The sequence below is a fragment of the Doryrhamphus excisus genome, chromosome 2 (assembly GCF_030265055.1).
Source record: "Doryrhamphus excisus isolate RoL2022-K1 chromosome 2, RoL_Dexc_1.0, whole genome shotgun sequence".
In the NCBI taxonomy this organism is placed as follows: domain Eukaryota; kingdom Metazoa; phylum Chordata; class Actinopteri; order Syngnathiformes; family Syngnathidae; genus Doryrhamphus; species Doryrhamphus excisus.
In genome coordinates this window covers 25,520,767-25,542,557 of record NC_080467.1, presented here as the reverse complement: position 1 = coordinate 25,542,557, position 21,791 = coordinate 25,520,767, and the positions used below count along the sequence as shown (strand labels likewise).

The window sequence follows — 21,791 nt, the reverse complement described above, 5'->3', positions numbered from 1 at the left end:
TACAATTGAACGCATCACATAATCAGTTCACAGTTCCACATGTCCAAAAGGAGTAGGAAAAAGCAAAGCTTATTAAATCCTACCCCTCCATCTGGTACTTTTACAATCAGTAACTGTTACATTTGTTCACTTCCTGCCTTTTTAATATAATTTAATTTTGTTTTTTTATTTATTTGTTATTTTTTCATCCAATGCCATAATGGGTACCATAGTAAGTGTCAATATAGTGATATGTATAGCACATCATGACTGGTTCAAGACTCTTCATCCTTGTATTTAGCAAACATCAACTGCTTGTATTGTTTCTTGAATTGGCTCATCGTTGTGCATTGTTTGATTTCCTTACTCAATCCATTCCATAGTTTGATTCCACATACTGAAATGCTATGGCTTTTTAACATAGTCCTAGCATATGTGTGTTTCAAATGTAGTTCTTGGTGGCTATTATCTTATCAATGTATCATCCCTGACACCTAGTGGCCGGTGTAATGCAGTAGAATTCGACTGGAGTGGTTAGTGAACATTCACACAGGGGCTGCTGTCAGCCACAACTCACCGCCAGTCACTGGCACTCTATGCACTGCTAGCCATGCTAACGCTCAGCAATTCATTGTAACCTTTCTTAAAAGTCTTAATCTCGTCACCTTGTCTTGTGATCTGACTGTCTTGTGACACCCCTAACCGTGGTGCATGTATACTGTACATTTTATCCATATATTATCATGGATTTATGAATGATTTCTGGCTTGGCATTATTTTTTTTTGCAGAAAAAAAATAATTATGAAAACATTATTTTGACCAAAGTCTCCTAATTTTCTGAATTGCTTCTTCTCTCCTTTTTCAAGCAATTGCAACCACTCAACCTTTCCCCGCTTGAGTGTACTCCTTATTTCAGTACGTGTGTGGCTTCTCGGTCGCCATTACTTCAACTCCCCTGCTAGCAATGGTCAGGATTTGCGATAAAAGTCTGATTTACAAGAAGTGAGCTTTGAAAACACTTCATGTATCGATTGTCATTTTGTCTTAAAAGCCTTCCCATCATTCTCTTTATTTCTCTCCCCCTCTTGTGATCTTTCAGATACAGAGTGAGAATCGGGGAGACCACCCTGAAGAGCGGACCATGGCTGAGGGGATGATTGCTTCTCAAAGTGGTAAATACCAGCAGACATTCACAATCACTTATGTTGGATGTGTGTGTTGTTGTTTTTTTCCTTCCATGTAGACATTTGTGTTAATTTAACCTGATTTAATTCCTTAAGCCTGAGACTAGAAGCTTTTAAGGGAACGGGACAAAGTAAGGCGAGTGTTAAACGCCTTTGCAAGGGTTGGAGTGACACGGTTGCATTATTCACTAGCAGCGTCTTGAACTTTGGCGTGACCTCCTCACCTTCAATGCTTTGGCCTTTTTTTTCTCCCCCCTTAAATTTGCCATGACTGCACTCTGTAAAAAATGACTAATGCTGCTTTAGTGCCTTGTGGACCACAGCACTTTGCCATGAAATCATGAGATGATGGGATTTTATTGTCAATAGGCATGCTTGCTTAGCACTGAAGATATTGAGCAAAGCCTTAAAATCTGAATGTTTTGTGCCACTTTAATATTTAAGTTATGCTTTTTCCACGTTTCTGACCTATAAATGTAGTATTCTTGTGTTAATTGATGACAAAGTTTCAGATCATGAGGTTTGTGTGCCCTGAAAGAAGTTTGGGATGGATCAAAACGTTCTGTTTAAAAAGGCGTGGTAAAACTGCCCCTTTGTGATGTCACAGAGGGGCGGACTTCCTTATATGGTTCATAGTTAGGAAGCACTTTGGGCGTGTGACCAATCAGATTGTGGGCATGCCCGGAGGCGGGCCATGGGTGGGATAAATTAAAACAGACTGTTCTGGCAGGAAGGAGATTAAAATAGTTGGAAATGTTAAAATACATATATTTTTTTATAATTTTTTTTTTTTGATTAAAAAAAATATTTTTTTTTGTTTGTTTTGTTTTCAAAATATTAAGAAATTAAAATAGACCATTTTGGCAGGAAGCTCAAGTCAAAGGAAATACAGTTGGAATAGGTGCAGATTCTACAAAATCTAAAAAAAAATTCTGTGCGGGTTGTGTGTAGCTGCTCTCTAGGAGATGAATTAATATATAAACCTTTGACAGTTTTAGGTTGGTGTCCAATTAAACACACTGACTCACCACATGACAAATCATAGCAGATTATTTTAACACCTTTTGTACCTGACCTGTAGCACCGCTTTGTGTGTTATTTGGAGGTAAAATGTCTTCACGTCATCACCTGGCATCTTCACTTATCGGTTCGTCAAATGTACAACGACACCATTAACCTTAACAAGCTTCCAGTGATGTGCTGTCAGGGCAAAGCCTTTATTGCTGGTCTAACCGCCATCATGAAATTGTATTAATTTGTTCTATTGCTTTCATTTCATGGCTGCAAAGCTTCTACTTGTTTTGCACGTTGCTGCTGTTTTTTAAAACAATCAGAATTCATGTTGGACTCACGGGGGGGGGGCGTCAGTTCGTTGGCTCACAATAACGTCAGCATGGACAAGCTGAATAGTCAGCCACAATGCCTGACAGACGAGGAGAGGGTAAAAATTGACTTGCTCTCGGGCGGTTTTAAAATCCATTTTCAAGGCAGACTAGAAAAACTTGGACGGCGTTTTTGACCAACCCCGAAGCTAGCCAGCTTGCCTCAGCCCCGGAAAGGATTTGCTCACCATTTCTACACCAGTGCTTACAAGCTGTTTACCACGGCCTCTAAAGAGCATACCCTGGTGGGCTTTTGTTTTTGTCATGTTATTAGATAAATATTGATTCCGAGAAAGAAATGTAACTGTGGCCTATTGGCGACAATGTATTGGAAGATAAAGGGTTAACTGAGTTTTGTGGTTTATTAATTATTGTTTTCAAGCCCAGTACACAAAAAGCCCCAAAATCCACACCTTGGTATATTGCATTTTTGTATATTATTGAAGGTTTGTATAATTGCAAAATGAGAGTGGTGGTATTAAGAGGCGGATTAAGTCGGTTAAGTCCCCGCTGAGGGCCCAGGTACCAAATGCACCGCCTGCCACTGGATTCTTCAATAATTCATGCAGGTGGGTATTTAAGAAAATCTGCTTACATCCCCTCTCCTGTGCTGTTTTAATCGTGTCACTAGGGGCATTGGGGGGGTGGGGGGGGGTTCACTGTCAGTATGGGGATTATACATTTTAATGAGTTTAACATGTGTCCTCCTTTTAAAGTATCTTGTGGCTGATACTTCACGTTTTACAGGGTAAAATGTGCCGACAGCTGTTTACTAATAGCCTTCAATACCTTCATGCGTTGCCATGTAGTATCGCATTATGTCAAGTTTTTCATTGTAACTTGGAACATGTTCAAATAAAATACCGTATTTTTCGGACTATAAGTCACACTTTTTGTCATAGGTTGGCTGTTCCTGCGACTTATACTCCAGAGCGACTTATAAATGAAAAAAACTGTTTGTTACCTAAACACTGGACACCTTTTCTGTTCATGTTTATTTTTTGTGTAGTTGAATAACCATTGTGTTAGCATATCTTACACCTATTCAGCCTGTTCTCTATTCTTTTATTGTTAGAACTTGCCTTCCAAGAGGACGTAATGTCTGTTTTGGTCAAGTAGTTAAGTAAATTAACCGCAAAAAATGCGACTTATACTCCAGTGCGACTTATGTATGTTTTTTTTTTTTTACCCTAATTATGCATTTCTGGCCTTATACTCCGGAGCGACTTATAGTCCAAAAAATACAGTAAAACCATGACCATTACCAAAACATGAACTTTACACACCCCTTTCCTGCTAACAAAAAAACCTACATTGGAAATCGCGGTCAGTAAATGTTATGGGTTCGATCATATGGAGCCCCTAAGGCAGTTGTGGGCAAACTACGGCACGGTGGCCACATCCGGCCCGGCCGTTCTTTCCAAAGTATTTAATTTAAACTTAACATACAACCTGGTATCATGGCTTGAGCCAACCTTTTTGTTGTTTAAGTAGCTGTTTTATCAATTTGATGTGGTCTGATGTTTACAAAGTGCTCCTGGGGGAAAAAAGGGACGTAACACACACACACACTTTTACAGATACAATATTTCCAGGTGGACTGTTACATGTAAAATATATAGTCTGGACCCCCATAAATTTTGATGAAGCAATGTGGCCCGTAAGTCAAAACATTTGCCCACCCCTGCCCTAAGGGGACATGATGATTTAAAAAAAAAAAAAAAAAAAAAGAGTTGAGAAAAGTTTGAGATCCTGACGTTTTTCAAGCCTTTGTTTGCTTCTGCTATTTGCTAATCATCAGATGAGCAGCAGTCATGGAGAAGGACCTTCTGGTTTTGCTCAGTGAGAATAGAAAATGTGTGCTTTCATTTTTGAGTCCCCAAATAAAAAATAAAAAAAAACTCCCTAATGATGCTAAAAATATGTCTTCAAGGGGGGTTGGAATGGCACCACATCTAGTGACAAAGTCTCTGGAGAGCTTGTGATAGTTTAGTAAAAGTTGTCGGTAGAATAGCCTTTTTACCAGTTGGATTGCTGTTTGATTGCTGATGCCCTCCGTACTTGTCAAAGTATCCTTATCAAAGATACTTCTGATGCTAAATATGTTTTCTTTTGAATACTGGAACGAGAATGGATGTTTAAAAATGTAGCTGGCACTTGTTAGTTGTAAAACACTCCATTGAATAGCCCTCTCCAAGTAGAATGAAGTCATTTAGCAGCAGGCCCAGCAAGTGTGTTGTGAAGGAGGAGGTACTCTATGGTGAGGTATATAACATCCTTTATTTCCCTCATCAAATTCAGACTTTTGATTTTGGGTAATTTTGCAACGTCAGGCATAAGTCCAGCATTTTTGTCCATGAAGTAAACACAGCATTTTATTCCAGCGCCGCATGCTTCCTCTACATCCTTGCTCAGCAGGAACTAAGCTGCACCTCCATAGCGCTGATCCATCGTCACAGCAGGGGGGGATGCAGGGTTGGAGGTAGTCGAGGCACGTTTGAGGCATGTAGACACGCTCGGTCCCACATGAAGCTTTTAATTACAAGATGCAGTCTAGTGCGTTTGTGGACGAGACATGTTTTTTTTTTTTTTTTTTTTCCCCTCGTATTGTTTTTCGCTTGGCCCAGACATCAGTCGGACTTGGTCTGATTGGACCTGGCTGCACATTTCCACATCTAAAAAGGGAATAATGATGCTGGTGAAAGCCTGGCTGCTGTTTCACAATAAAAAAATACATTTTTGTTTGGATAGACAAACCTGTACACTGCTGACGAGCGACGAGGTGCCTACATTTAAGATGGAATTAATTAATGCAGCCTGATGGCTTCCATTTTGTACAGTGGAGCCCGGCTACACAGGGACACATTACGCCCTGAGACCACCAAAGAGAGCCATTGTCTGTTTATGACACTAATAAAGCCTGGACTGTGATGCTGTGCCTTCCTGTTAGCTTGACCTTCTTTACGGTGATCAAATCATTCATTTTCTACCGCTTTTCCTCACGAGGGTCGCAGGGGTGCTGGAGCCTATCCCAGCTGTCTTCGGGCGAGAGGTGGGGTACACCCTGGACTGGTGGCCAGCCAATCACAGGGCACATATAGACAAACAACCATTCACACTCACATTCATACCTATGGACAATTTGGAGTGGCCAATTGACCTAGCATGTTTTTGGAATGTGGGAGGAAATTAAAGAAAATATTGCATCATTATAGTATAGTATTTATTATTATTGAGTATTATATTATTTGCACTCAAAATGTGGACAATATCATTTAGCATTAATTGGGACAATAAACAAAACATTCAATACCTGCATGGTTTTATGATTTCTTATACCTATAATCTTCAGTCAGTTAATGTATTCATATATAAATATTAATCAATGTTTTGCAATGATTAATCATTAGAATCATTTAAAATTGCATTGAAACCGTCCTAAAAAATCCTTAAAATGATTGAATGTGTCATGGTGAAGTCTGAAGTTCAGTAATTAATGAAAAATAGGGGAAAAAAAATGTAACGTGAGATAATTTAATAGCAGTATAATTTTGGATGGATTCATTCATTTTCTACCGCTTATCCTCATGAGGGTGCTGGAGCCTATCCCAGCTGTCTTGGGGCGAGAGGCTGGTGGCCAGCCAATCACAGGGCACATATAGACAAACAACCATTCACACTCACATTCATACCTATGGACAATTTGGAGTCGCCAATTAACCTAGCATGTTTTTGGAATGTGGGAGGAAACCGGAGTACCCGGAGAAAACCCATGCGTGCACGGGGAGAACATGCAAACTCCACACAGTGGGTGGAATTGAACCCTGGTCTCCTAGCTGTGAGGTCTGCATGCTAACCACTCGTCCACCGTGCAGCCTGTGATCAAATCAATTACAAAAAACATCTATAAATTAAATTCCACTCCAGAACATTCCCTATCGCTCTTTCATTTATCTTGGTCCGTGTTGTGGGGGCTCTGGTGTGTCTTAGGTCTACCCTGGGGCTCACAAGGGGGCTTCGAAATGTGAAAGACTGAATGTGTGAATGTATTTTGGCCACTTGTATCCGCCATCTTGCTCTTTCGGTCACTACCCAAAGCTCATGATCATAGGTGAGGATAGGAACGTAGATTGATGAGTTAATTTGAGCTTTGCTTTTCGGCTCAACTCCTTTCTTCTCCATGTTGGTCTGGTAAAGCAACTAAATTACTACAGACGCTGTGTCGATCTTGTGCGCTATCCTCCCCTCACTTGCCTCAAAACCCTCCACCTGGGGTAGACCTCACTCCCAACCTGATGGGTGCAATCCACCCTTTTCTGACTAGATTTGGACGTTCTGATTCTCATCCCAGAAGCTTTGCATACCTTCTCAAAGAATATGGTTCCAAAGCTTGAACTCTTTTGAATGTCTTGCACAAACTGGGGCTCTTTCCCCACCCGGGAGGTGACGTTCCATGTCCCGAGAACCAGATCTGGCTAATGAAGATCAGTTCGCTCAGGCGTTTGGCCCTCAATCGCCTCACAATACTCAATTCACCAGACACGTACGCTTTCCCTCTCTGTTACACTGCTATTATGGCAACAAGAAAGCACAGCATTCATCTTGTTTGTTAATATTTCTGTCTGCCCTCACACCCCATTATTCTCTCCACCCAGTATATTGATTTGTCATTATTTCCTTCCAAACGTATCATTGCAAGCCTGGCAGCTCAATCACAGAAGACACCAAATTATGCTGCAAGAAATGGTCATATGTAAACTTGTACCTGATATTTTGGACGCCAGGGGTTAATGGTGTCTGACCCAAAATGGTGTGTGTGCAGCTATCTGACATATTTGTGTACAGCCCTCATAGGTTAGCGTTTGATTTTATCTCGTCAAGGTACGATGGAAAAGTTATGACATGTGGCCCAGTTTCTGCTTCACAATGTCACAATGCATGTTGGAGTCCATCATTCTCAATGACCCGCTGCTCCCCAGTGCCGACAGCACTCATGCATCCCGGATTGCGACTCTACAACCACTATGCATGACCGTAGGCAAGGCTGCAAATCACTTGTGTTGCAAGTTATTAAAGTGTTAAAGTACATCCAAGTTCGCGTTCTATTGTATAATCTCTTGAGAAGATCTACTGTCATAAAAATGCTTGCATCCATCTACCTACCAACATTTTAAGCCTTGGGTTAGACAGCATTGAGTGTTTTTTTGTCCTCTCATATCCGGTAAGCGTGATGGAGATGAGGTTGATGTTGGCTGAGTGAATGTTTGTGACTGCCGGTGTCGTCATCTTCTTCTGGGACATTCATCTTGTCATCCCCAGTGGCCTACTTTGGACCTGATGGATTTCATTGCTCAGGTCTTTCACCTAAACACTGACAGGAAACAATAAGAAGGAATGTAATGAAATCGTATTAGGTGAACTCTTTAATTCCAATCCTAAATGGCAGTTATTTGTTCACTGACAGGTTTTAGACCCTCTGGAGCCTTGGTGGAGGTCTGGATTTGATGTAGTTGATATTGACTGTATATAGTAATCATTGTTTATTGTGGTTAATTAGTTCTAGACTCAACTGTGATCAGTTTCTCTACATGATGTTGAAATCCTTATTTATAAGTGGAATATTTTTGTAGTTTGAGTATAGAAAACCTCTTCATGTCCTAATAATCACAAGACAAAACGATACATGAGATTTGACATTAAGTATAATGAAAAACAGCAAAAAGGCCAACAAACATTTTTTTGTTTTAATTAAACTAAATCATAAAACCGGCTACACGGTGATAGAGTGGTTGGCACGCAGGCTTCACTGCTAGAAGACCTGAGTTTGATTCCACCCTCGGCCATCTCTGTGTGGAGTTTGCATGTTCTTCCCGTGCATGCGTGGGTTTTCTCCGGGTACTCTGGTTTCCTCCCACATTCCAAAAACATGCTAGGTTAATTGGCCACTCTAAATTGTCCATAGGTATGAATGTGAGTGTGAATGGTTGTTTGTCTATATGTGCCCTGTGATTGGCTGGCGACCATTCCAGGGTGTACCCCGCCTCGCTCCCAAAGACAGCTGGGATAGGTTCCAGCACCCCCACGACCCACGTGAGGATAAGTGGTAGAAAATGAATCAATCAATAAATCATAAAACATGCAGGTACTCAATGTTTTGTTTATTGTCCCAATTAATGCTAAATGATATTATTGTCTACATTTTGTGAGGCCAAATAATATAATACAATGATAATAAATATTATAGCATAATGATGCTATATTTTCTTTAACATCTAGTCTTTACTCTGTAAAGTTATGGAATTGGCGTTATGTATTCAAATGGCGACGTCCTTTGTCACAGGTCTGTTATTTTATTTCTGCAATAAGCCACGTTCCGCAGATGGCCCCTATAATGCATTTTGGACACCCATGTATGTTTTGCCAGGAAGACGAGGCGCCACCAGGCGAAATTAATGCGTCCTTCCATCTCTACAACATCATTTGCAAAAATACTGTGGAGGTTTTAGAGCTTCCAGACCAGCTTTGTACTGCTGACGTGCAGATCCTGCATAAATTAATACACACAAGAAGCACTTCCTGTCTTTCACTTTTAATATGCGGATTTCCTCTACATGTGAAGTGGCGTTATGGTCACCACAGTACGTTATCAAATCGGACACACGATCCTTGCAGCCTGGAGGTTTGGATAAGTATAGAGCGGAGGAAGCCACCTGCTGCTCAAAGTGGTGAGGGATTAGTGTAATAATAATAAGAAAGCCAATATCATGCATCTCTAATTAAAATTCAACATTCCCAGTTGAAAGGGAGTGCAAATTGTGCTTTTAATTCCAGCATTTTCCTCGCTGAACTGTTTAGTATGCACATTCCAATGCATGGATGTATGGTGTGTTTGCATGAAAAGCAACATACATAAACATGTGATTACTTATGTATAAAGGCATGTAGGTCGGTAGCAGCGTGCGTGGGTTTATTTTTGAAAGCCGCTTGTTTTGCACAGCTGGCTGTGTGCACTGGGCCGCCATGTTGGCAGCGAGTGGTCACTCGGCAAAATGAAGGCTGATATGCATGAAAGAAGAAGAAGGGGAATCAGGGAATACCAGCCTTTTTTCAAAATGAGAAGGGAGGACACACAAAGTATTCACTCAGTGCCTCTTGCAATTACCGCAAGCTGCAATAACAAAGTGCATTGTGGGAAAATCAGAGGGTCTTCTCTCCCTGTGGCTTTCTTTTGTCTTTTGTGTTTGTTTTTCCTTGCTGCTTTTTTGCCATGCAGGAAATAGCAGGCGTCTAATTAAGTCTTTGAGGGGGAGAAGGAGGATGTGTGCACACAGGAAGAAAAACTCAAAAGATGAATACATCAGCCCCAAACATTAAATATACAAGTAAATAGAATACAAAAATGTTGGAACGATAATAATACTCACTTTTGAGTGACACTGTCAGAGAGGTGTTCTATTGTAGTAGTACAGACGAAGTAGCACAAGCACTACAAGAATTCCGGCCAATGACAATGATCGGAGTGAATATCAGCAGTGAATATACAAATATTACCAGGACTGTAACTGCATTTACAGTATATGCATGTCTTGCGTTACTGCTGTGCTATTCAGGGCCCCCAAAAATAACTTTTTAATGATGTTCTAATAGTAATGTGTGTGTGTCCTTAGATACTGTTTATGAGCACCAAGCACGAGAGAAATCTATCATCTCCCTCACTTTCATCCCCCTCACTCAAATTTGGAGTTTTCATAAATGAAAAACATCCTTCCTCATGGGTTTGAGCCCGCCTGGTGTTTATGCCCTCCTCTAGATGGAGGACAAACAAACAAAGACTTCACTACACGTCTTAAAGTAAAGCAACTCTGTCAGTTACAGATGTTGGGACTGTAAGTTTTGGTTTTTGTCTTCTGAATGCCTTATTTCTATTTTAGTCCCTTTTGCCAGTTTCATTCTTGAATATTCTTGACTTTGTTCAAAAAATATCACATTTAATTAAATATGCCTGTTATAAAGTGATGTTTTATTAATTAATATATATTTGAATACATGCGATAGAGTGAAATATCAAAATTAGAAGGGTGAAGTGCACTCTTAGCATCTTACTGATGCTAAGAGTCCACTGGGCCAGCGCCAGTTGATGCCGGTGGCTCAAACTGCCTCCCAAGTGGCTCGTGGTGGCCCATAACGGCGGAAAAAATTGAGTTTGGCGGCAAGAAAATTTCAAAATGTTTAATATCTTCGTCAAGCCAATTGCTTGATGCAAGTGGCGCAAAGTGTCCACCAAGTGGAACCAAATGTCACAAACAATCTGCCTATTGGAATCCACTAGAATGTAATGGCGCGAGCCAAGTTGCACCAATGATGCTAGGAGTCCACTGGGCCGGCACCATTTGGTGCCAGTTCGCGCCAAGGAATATGTGATTGGTGTGTAGTGGCTCGTTGTGCTGCCGAATAACTGCAAGCGGACATTAATTTAGTGCCACAGCGAGCCACTACGTACCAACCACATAATCTTTGGCGCCAACTGGCGCCGGCCCAGTGGATTCTTAGCATAAACAACACGTCTTGGAGCTACATCTTATTAGCATGAAATCTATGGTCACACTAAGGGCAATTTAAACTTGTATAAGCACACTTAATACACTCAATACACTAACTGGGTGAAAATACGGTACTGAAAGTGACTAATTCTACGCTTTTACCCCTCACTGATGATGTCAGCGTTTGTCTATATGTGCCCTGTGATTGGCTGGCAACGAGTCCAGGGGTGTAGCCCGCCTCTCGCCTGGAGACAGCTGGGATAGGCTCCAGCATGCACGTGACCCTCGTGAGAATAAGCGTTAGAAAATGAATGAATGACTGAATGATGATGTCGGCATCCATGGTTAGTTCATATTGCAGCCTTTCCTTGAATGCAAGCAGCAATTTGTACCATATCTTTATATCTTGGCCCGAATCTATAGAAGATTGCCTCTCCACACTTTCTTTCACTAGAAGCTATACTGTGTCCTTTGGAGGTAGTCTGCCGTTAATTCTAAATCAAGTAAACTTGATCATTGGGCTCACTCCGCCCATGTTCGCTCTACCTCTACTTCCGATGTACATCAACGTTGACTAAATCCACACCTCGAAAAATAAAGAAAGAAAAAAATGCCTTGACTCAGCAGGTATTAGGCTGGATTTAAAGCGAGAGGGAAAAATAAATATTTGATGCAACACGCTCTCAGCATGCACAGCTGAAAAGAGGCAGTGACAGAGATCAATAGTAATAAAGGGATCTGGCTATGCACAGATATACAAGTACCCTTTTTCATATGGTACCGTAACTCTTGCTACTGCAGTATATCACCTTTTTAGAGGTACTTTTTAATAGTCTCGGTTGTGTTTGAGGGAACATTTTCTTTCTCCGTTGCTCATGTCGGGTGCTGTTGGGTCTTGTTAACACAGGCTACTAAACCTGTTACATATGAAAAATGTGTAGTATTAAACCATTCCGGGAGAAAAATTGCATTCAATGAAAATATAAAGCAAACCCAAGTGGATTTATTTAGGCAAAGGTGGAAACAGACCATAAGTATAGAAATGAATGAGACAAAAGGTGATCTATAATATTATATATTATTATCATATGTGAAGGGTGAGGTTGGCCGCCATCAAGTATTCCCCCCAAAAAATCAAACCTCAATATAATATATTGTAGTGTCGCTGGGACTGCTTCCAGGCTTGCCGGTATGCCTTGCGGCGCTTCTTTTGTAAAAAGTTGCTGAAGTTGTGTGTTTAGAGTTAACATAGTTCCCCATAGTACTCGTAGTTGTCCTTTGTGTTTACCTACCTGTTCCACAATGTAATTTTTTGTGTTTGCACCGTGATTGTAGTAGTGTTCTGTCTAGTAAACTCCTCTGTTCATTTTACTGTGTGACAAGCTCACTGGGAATTCGGTGTTGGCTGTGTTTTTGCACAATGAAAGAGCCTCTTCCTTTCTGCCAGCTGAGGTGACTCTTATGGAACTGAAGATCATGTCAGCGTATACAACATATACAATGTACGTATACATTAGACGCTGGAGTTTGGTGGCATGGAGGGGGTCACTAGATATCACTTGTGGGCCGAGAGTTTTAAACACCAGATTTTTACAGAATATGCCGTGTTATCGTCATTGGGGTTGCAGTGGTATGCTGGAGCCTATCCCAGCTGACCTTGGATGGGTGAGAGGCAGGGTCCACCCGGGACTTCTTGCCAGTCAATCGCAGGGCACAAACAACCATTCCCATTCATACCTATAGACAATTTAGAGTAGCCGATTAACCTTAAATGCATGACAAATTGATGGGTGTGGGGTTCGATTCCTGGCCAGGGTTGCGTCAGGAAGAACGTCCGGTGTAAACACTAATCCAAAACTATTCATGTGAGTGACATGAGAGGGAAAAGCTGAATTATTATTGACTCATAGACAGTTGGTGAATAATAATGCATTTGAGATAGGGCTGTCAATTGATCAAAATATTTGATCATGATTAATCACATATTGTCGGTAGTTAACTCAGAATTAATCACATTTAATCACAATTAGAAATAACTTTATAAGTGGGGTAAACGATTTGATGTGCAACTATGATAATTACATCAAATTTTGTTTAAAGGCATATCAATTTTGGAACTACAGGCCATTATTTAAAACAATACACTCAACAAGCATATTTTTGTATTACTATGTTTCTTTATCATTAGCATATTAAACTCACCCATAAATATGATAACTCTAAACTCTCCCACAAACGTGATCTGTGATAACTCAAACACAGCGACAATTCAATAAAAATAACTTCGGTCTTGCTACAAGAGCCATCTGCCAGGGCTTTGATGCTAACTTTACCAATCAAAATACTATTTTCTTTCTCCATTTCTGCTCAATATTTGTTCCAGCTTGTGACTACAGAGATGCCGTGTTTGACTCGGACTACGGTGGGGGTCGAGGGTCAAACAGTAAATTAATGCATCATTAACGCATTAGCTTTGACAGGCCTACTTTTAAATAAAATATGCTAAATTCATAATATAAGTGTGCTAAGGAGCAGAAATGCAAATTCCCGTCCTAATCCTGGTCATGGATTGCCCAAAGATGTTTCTGGTGTGGCCAAACATGACAAAGCCTCCCCCAGTCTCCTGTTTATTGTAAAGTATCAGTAATCAACTACACTTCGTAGTACAAACCATTCAAACCTGTCTTAAGTTGTCAAATGGTTCCTTAGTTGAGAACATTGTGTATTTTATGTGTTTATGGGTACATATCATCATGATGGAGACCCACTTGGGTGTACTATGAGGAGAAAAAAGGAGACCGGGGGTGCTTAGACTGACTTTCTTAGCAAGATAAAGATAGAAGACTGAGGAACAATGCCACAAACACGACAGTGTCTTGCAGGAAATTAGCCTGAGAGGAACAATACTGCACCTAACAAGCTGTGAACAGGCTGATTGAAAGCCAGCAGGAGCGTTGGACCATCAATATTCAGTCCTGCGTGTTGGATGGACGTGCTCCAAGAACACATGCACACAAAATCATTGAAGACATGGCGGCGCTATGCAGGGGCGTCTGCTTTTGGGTAACTATATATATATATATATTTCAAAGGTATGTGATGTTTCTGCCAGTTTGCTAATAATACAGCTAGCACTGCATGCAAAATTTTATCAATATAATATATATAAAAGTCCATGGAGGCCGTGCTCACTCGTCGGCAGATGCCTCTTGTTTTTGTTGTTGTTGTTTTGGTGAGTCGTGGCTGCTAATTAAATGGAGTCTTAACTGAACTTTAACAACTCCAAGAACGTCAACATTGCATTTATAATGTCACCAGTCGGAGATAAACAAAATAGGAAGGTGATTTTGTTCCAAATTCAGATGATTATGATTATGATCTTTTAAAGCTGTGCTTATCTTAAATATTGGAGTCCGTCATCGTGAGTTCAGCTCAGTAAATCTCAAACTAAAGTCATCAAAGACGCAATCGTGTTCAATCTTAGAGGTTCCACTGCCGTCCAGGAACCTGACCATGTCGCCCCATCTCTTCAAGGGTTCCTCAATGAAAACGTGATTGTCGTGTTGTGTTTCTCAAAGCCGTAGGAGCAGTCCTTCGCTGTCCGCCCTATTTTACATCATGAATCTTTTAGATTTACGCCAAGCATTTACACGGAGATATACGACTGCGGCAACCCGTGAGACGACATGTTATGCGTTCATTTGGGAGTCGAAAGCGCCGGTGAGTGATGGACCGGGCGAACAAACGGGCTCCATTTTAACGCTTGAGTGAAGGTGACGCTGACCTTTTGCGTGGGCGGAAGGATGCTCACATTCCCAGGTCAGGCGGTATGAGCGCACACGGCCAGTCTACAGGCTGCGAGGGGTCATCGCACCAATAAAATCAGCCAGGAACACTGCCAGGCTATTTTTAGCTCTTGGAGCAGGTGATTAAAAGCAGCCATGCACTTGTGCACTGAATACTCTAAATGCTGTGTTTGACATTTTCCATTGGTAGAAGTTCCACTAAATATCCTGGAAGGACAGCTGGATGGATTGATGGCTTGTCGTCACATTTCTGCCCCAATGAAAGAGGAAAAACGGCGCACAGGCCGCCTCTTTGGGGATGGACGGTAACAAATGTGGCATTTGGAAAGCGAGGCAATAAATAAGAAAAGGTGACGCACGCATGCAGAGCCCAGTGCAAAGAAATTGGCTGTTTGTCAGCTTGGATAAGGTCACAGTGTAACGCGCCATAATTGACTGCAGTCGGGACACTGACGCTAATATTAAAGCCGGCAAATAACGATGTCGCTCGCTTGTTATCTCCTTTCTGAGCAAATGAATGTCATTATCAGGGGCCATCGTTGTAATTAATGCGCTAATTTATTCGTTCAATAGTGCTGGCAATCTAAAGCGTGGTGCACGCAAATAAACTTACTATAAACATGCACTGTATGGACAAAATATTGGGAATCATGGACATATATTTCTATCTTTGGAAAGTGTCCCTCATAACCCTCCAATTAGTGATGAAGTGGGGTTCTTATGAATGAAATATTGTATATTTGTGTGTTGCACAGCGACCGAGTGGTTAGCGTGCAGACCTCACAGCTAGGAGACCAGGGTTCAATTCCACCCTCGGCCATCTCTATGTGGAGTTTGCATGTTCTCCCTGTGCATGCGTGGGTTTTCTCCGGGTACTCCGGTTTCCTCCCACATTCCAAAAACATGCTAGGTTAATTAGCAACTCCAAATTGTCCATAGGTATGAATGTGAGTGTGAATGGTTGTTTGTCTATATGTGCCCTGTGATTGGCTGACAACCGGTCCAGGGTGTACCCCGCCTCTCACCCAAAGACAGCTGGGATAGGCTCCAGCACCCCCGCGACCCTCGTGAGGATAAGCGGTATGAATGTAAATGAATGAATGAATATTGTATATTTGTAGTTAAAGTACAGAAAACCTGTTTACAACCGTCAAAATAATTTTTTTACATTATTAGAGCCCTCTAAATATTAAATAACACCACAGTAGTCACATTTACACTCCTATTACCCAATATTATAGTGGACATAATAAGAGAAAATAAGACATTTAAGACTTGTGCTCCTGAAATGTGTTCTCGTGCTAGGGGGGAAGTCAAGGTTTCACAACTGAGTTTTAGCTTGTTGTGATTTAGGCCCCCAACATGAGCCCGTCGTGAGGGGTATGCTGGAGCTTATCCCAACTGACTTCTACATATCATAACAAAAGTGTTTGAATGTGTCTGAGTGATTTTAGTTGATTTAGCCATTTATATTTCATTTAGGCACATATAATGTGCTTGAATATGAATATTATTATTATTGCACTAATGGGCTGAAACAGCATGACTTGATTTTTAAAAACAATACAGTGAAGCTGTAAAAATGAATGCAGAGAGTGGCAAAAGATCACTGTAGTAAATATAACTGATAGTAATGTAGTAAATGTACAACTGGGTTTGAATCTCCATGTTCTCCGGTACTCCGGTTTCCTCCTACATTCTTTGTCCCTGATGGTTAGCTTACGTGCCGGAAGGAGGAGAGACAGACTTACTGGTAGGATGAATAATAGGATCAATAATGAGACCACTACATTACCTAATTATTAGTGTCAAATTGATAGGAGCACATCCTTTCACATGTTCAAGGATACCATCTTTATCCTTCATTATGTTCAAATGTTGGTCGGCATTTTTCCACTTCCGGAGCACTTTACTTTTCTTTAACGGGCTACCGTCAGAATAGTATCGTTTCATGCTTGGAAGACATCATGGAGGTTAAAGTTTGAAATTTCATAATACAATGAAAGTCATAATGTGATTAAATGAAAACGTTATTACACTATTTTTTTTCCATTTATTTTTACCAATAGCTATAATTATACACTAACATACATATGTACAGTATTTCTGCTAAGATCCACATTAATATTACGCCAACTTGCAATGGTTTTCTCCTCAAGGCCCATTTTTTCCCAAGGCAAACTCTTCACTTGCCTATCACCTGATTCAAATGTTGTCTGGGCATGTGAGTCTGTCCCTCCTAGCTTATGTTGTCTCCGATATAAACTAACATTCTAGCATGGTGACAAAGACCGCTTTGTCTCTTTACATGCAAGTTTTATTCCATTTTTATGACAGTGGTCGGACTCACAGAATGTTGTAACAGCCCGCACATCAGTTTATCACTGCCGTGTTTTTTCGGAATGCAGCATAAGGAATGGTCAGCGTACCTTAAACCAATTCTTCTGTTTAAGTGGATCCGTCCAGGCTAATATGCAATTGTACGATAGAGTATGAGAAGTCAAGTTATGTCCTGTATTTGTGCTTGGATTGAACGTGTCAGGCTGGCATTTTGCAAACACGGTGCTGCGCTGTGTAGCCTCTTAATTAAGTTTGCGATGCTTGGCTGAATGCATTCCAGATAGACTTTAATTGCTTTTATGCGCGCATGTTTAATTCAGCTAGGGCTTCACTGGAGTAAAAAAAAAAAAAAAAAAAAAAACAACACACATTTGTGATTGACAATATTACAAACAGTGACCACTAAGCTTATTTATAGCGCCTTGTCGTTAATAAGCAACAGTATATGAGCACTTGTCATGAGTGTTTTCACAAACATGTCGGAAGCGCGTAATGAGATGTGTCAGGAAGCAGGAGGCGTTTTTGACGGGACAGCCGACTTCCCTGCAGCTGCAGTGGGCAGATTACTAATTATTGGCTCACAGGAATTATTACCTGCTGTGTGCGACCCTGCCGGCAAACTGCAAAGACGCTTTCATGGAGCCCGTAAAGAAAATCAAGAAGAGGCCACTCGCAGACTTATTACCTGCCATTGTTGCGTGGCGCTGGGATTGTGTCTTTCATCCCGTCTTCGCTCATCTAATAAAGTTGCATCCTGTCACGGTAATGAAATAAGCGGAAAAAATGACATCCTTGTTGTTGTGAAAATACGAAACGACCATGATGACGGTGTGTTATCCCTGTTTAGCAGTGGGAGGATACACATAATAATAACAATAATTATAATAACAAATATAGAAGGTCACAAGAAAAGCAAATATTAAAAATGTTGACATATGTGGCAAACACAGGCAAAGTATGAAATGGTTATTTCAGACGGCTGATCTTATTTAATCCAAAAGACCTGGGGCAATAATAAATTAATCACACAATAAATGACAATCAATTTGATTATTATGCCCGCCTCAATATAGCATTGGCGTGTTTCCTTGTCTCTCGTCCCCAAACAGGCAGGAAGAGAGTTCCTTACAGCGCCTTGACACGTTTGTTCTGTTGAACAATGGCATGAATGGAGTGAGTCCTTTTGTTGGTCATATAGTCTGTTTATTTCTAAGCGAAAAAAAATTAATACAAATACAAAATAATGATGCATATAAATATTCATTCATTCATTTTCTGCTGGAGCCTATCCCAGCTGTCTTCGGGTGAGAGGCAGGGTACACCCTGGACTGGTGGCCAGCCAATCACAGGGCACATATAGACAAACAACCATTCACACTCACATTCATACCTATGGACAATTTGGAGTGGCCAATTAACCTAGCATGTTTTTGGAATATGGGAGGAACACGGAGTACCCGGAGAAAACCCACGCATGCACGGGGAGAACATGCAAACTCCACACAGGGATGGCCGAGGGTGGGAATGCATATAATTAATTTATAAAAATACATACATCAAGTAAATCAATGCACTTCATTGATATTAATATTATAAATATTGTATAAAATGTATAAAATAATAAAATCTGATCACAATTGAATGATGAAAATAAATAAATTCAATGTGTTTTTTGATATTGCTGAATTTGGAATATTCAATGTATTTGAGTATCTTTTGAGTATCTGTGAGTTGTGTTATGTTTACTTCTTCGTCAATATTTGTCCAGTTCCTTGATTTATTTCACAAGTACTTTGACTTCCTCCGATGCCAAAATAGTCCAAAATATTAAAATGGGTCCTCACATCAACTTTGACTTCCTCCGATGCCAAAATAGTTCAAAATATTAAAATGGGTCCTCACATCAAAGTGAATGTGGGCTACAGTAAAGATCTGTGATGTCATTGGCAAACAGGTCATGTGACCAGAAGCCCAAACAACAAAGATAGCTAACTGTGTGTCTATCATGCTGTTCCGCCGCCCTTGCACCCCCGTCCTCGTCCGCACTCGCTCTGTGTTTTACTACTGAGGTCTTCCGTTGCCTTCACTGCTCAGATTCACCCTGAGGGAAGGACACGTGCCGCCCGCCTGCCACTCGGCAACTTTTTTCTTATCATAAAAAGCAATCCCGCTCACTCAAAATAAAAGACAAATCACCCCTTTGTGCTTGCGACAGACCCGTGGTTTGGATGGTGCTGGCAATCTCCAGAAGAGCTGCTCGTGACCACCGCCATTGAGGAGCGAGCTTAAATTGCTCCTCAGAAGTATCGCAGCCAGTCTCCGTGGTGCCCTTTTCTTTCAACTTGTCCTGCCCAGGCTGCTTTTAATTAGATGAAAAGTTTTTTTTGCACCTCCTGGGAAGCGCTGGATATCTGTATACTTTTTATTTTCTTGGATGCACAAAGCTTGCCAAGACTTTCCCTGCTGGGGTGCTTAAGTGGCTCTCACTGTGTTCAGCTTAAAATCGTACAATCGAGATGACATTGGTGATGCTTTAGTGGCTGGAATGTGTTGACGACGCAGCGGGTTTACCCTTCTTGGTGATGCAAAGACACATCTGGTTGCTATACTTTTAGTGTTGAAGTGCGTTGGTAGGCTCTGTTCTGTCACGTCGTAGAAATAGATATTTCAAAGTTGATTTTTTTCAACTAGCCATTTTTTTATAACTATTACTCTTGAATTATCCAAATGATTCCAATGGTTTCTGAAGGCAAAGACTGCGCTTTCTGGTGATGGTAAGGAGTGATCACGGTAAGCTCCAGGAAGCTGGGTGGGTGGATTTGTGTGTCGGGACCGAAAAGCAAGCATTCTACGGCAAAGTTCTGTAAAAATATACTTCACCCCACATCCATATTTCTTTATTCAAGAAATAAATGCATAATAAATGAATAAATATGAATAATTGGACTGTTACAATGATAGTTGTTGCCACCAAAATATGCCCACTTAGCCACAGATATTACATTATTGTATACATTCATTCATTCATTCATTTTCTACCGCTTATCCTCACGAGGGTCGCGGGGGGTGCTGGAGCCTATCCCAGGCGGGGTACACCCTGGACTGGTCGCTAGCCAATCACAGGGCACATATAGACAAACAACCATTCACACTCACATTCATACCTATGGACAATTTGGAGTCGCTAATTAACCTAGCATGTTTTTGGAATGTGGGAGGAAACCGGAGTACCCGGAGAAAACCCACGCATGCACAGGGAGAACATGCAAACTCTACACAGAGATGGCCGAGGGTGGAATTCAACTCCGGTCTCCGAGCTGTGAGGTCTGCGCGCTAACCACTAGACCGCCGTGCAGCCATTATTGTATATTTCCTAGATATTATTACTAGATATTATTATTCAGGTATAGATATTATATCTTCATTCATTAATTAATCTTCATTAATGAAAAGATGCGACGCAAAACGACGACGCCGATGACAAGTCGTCGGGTGTGTTGGCGACCTGCCAGATGGCTGTCCAAATCACTTTTTTTGTGATTTATTTATTTATTATTTTCAATTTGATGTGACAGTGATTCATTAGGTTGCCAAGGCAAGTGACATCTCTCCACCTGTCTGCAGCGAGATAGAAGGTAAACAGCTGACAGTACGGCATGTACAAGGATTGCAGTGATTTTTTAGTTAAAAAAAATATTCTGGAAAAAAAAACAAATTCGGGCTGCACGGTGGTCGAGTGGTGAGCACGCAGCTCTCAAAGCTAGGATTTCCGGGTTTGATTCCACCCTCGGCCATCTCTGTGTAGAGTTTGCATGTTCCCCCCATGCATGCGCGGTTTTTCCCATATTCCAAAAACATGCTAGGTTAATTGGCGACTCCAAATTGTCCATAGGTATGAATGTGAGTGTGAATGGTTGTTTGTCTATAAGTGCCCTGTGATTGGCTGGCCACCAGTCCAGGGTGTACCCCGCCTCTTGCCCAAAGACAGCTGGGATAGGCTCCCGCACCATCCACAAACCTCATGAGGATAAGCAGTAGAAAATGAATGAATGAATGAATCCATCCAAAATTATACTACTATTAAATTATCTCACATTATTTTTTTTCCTATTTTTTTCCTGTCATTAATCACTTTGAACTTCAGACTTCTTCACCATGACACATTCAATCATTTTCAGGATTTTTCAGGACCATTTCTATGCAATATTTAATGATTCTAATGATTAATCATTACAAAAAAAATGAATAATGAATATTTATTTAGAATACATTTATACATTAACTGTGATTATAGATATAAGATGGATGGAATGTATATTTGAATGCGGTGCTCCATACTCCCTCTGGAGTGGCCAAAAATACCTCACTGACTTCTAAGAACGTTCTTTAATGCCAGTATTTCCTTTTGAATAAAAATAGCGACACAACGTTTTCTCCAACATTGTTAACAATCACAGACCAATCAGATGTCAGCCAGTGTCCCAGAACAAATTGTGTTCGACCTTAGAGGTTCTTCTTTAAACCTTTATATGCCTTGAAATCTTTATAGCCCTCTGATC

At 40.9% G+C, this 21,791-nt stretch overlaps 1 protein-coding gene across 4 annotated transcripts in view; it reads left to right on the top strand.

The window, feature by feature from the left end:
* Positions 1–21,791, top strand: part of lingo2 (leucine rich repeat and Ig domain containing 2) — a 250,011-nt gene that overhangs the window by 144,644 nt on the left and 83,576 nt on the right. For all 4 annotated transcript variants that reach the window (XM_058054395.1, XM_058054378.1, XM_058054387.1 and 1 more), the window contains one exon: positions 1,080–1,152. The gene's annotated coding sequence lies outside the window, so the exon portion shown is untranslated. The remainder of the gene's footprint in view (positions 1–1,079; positions 1,153–21,791) is intronic.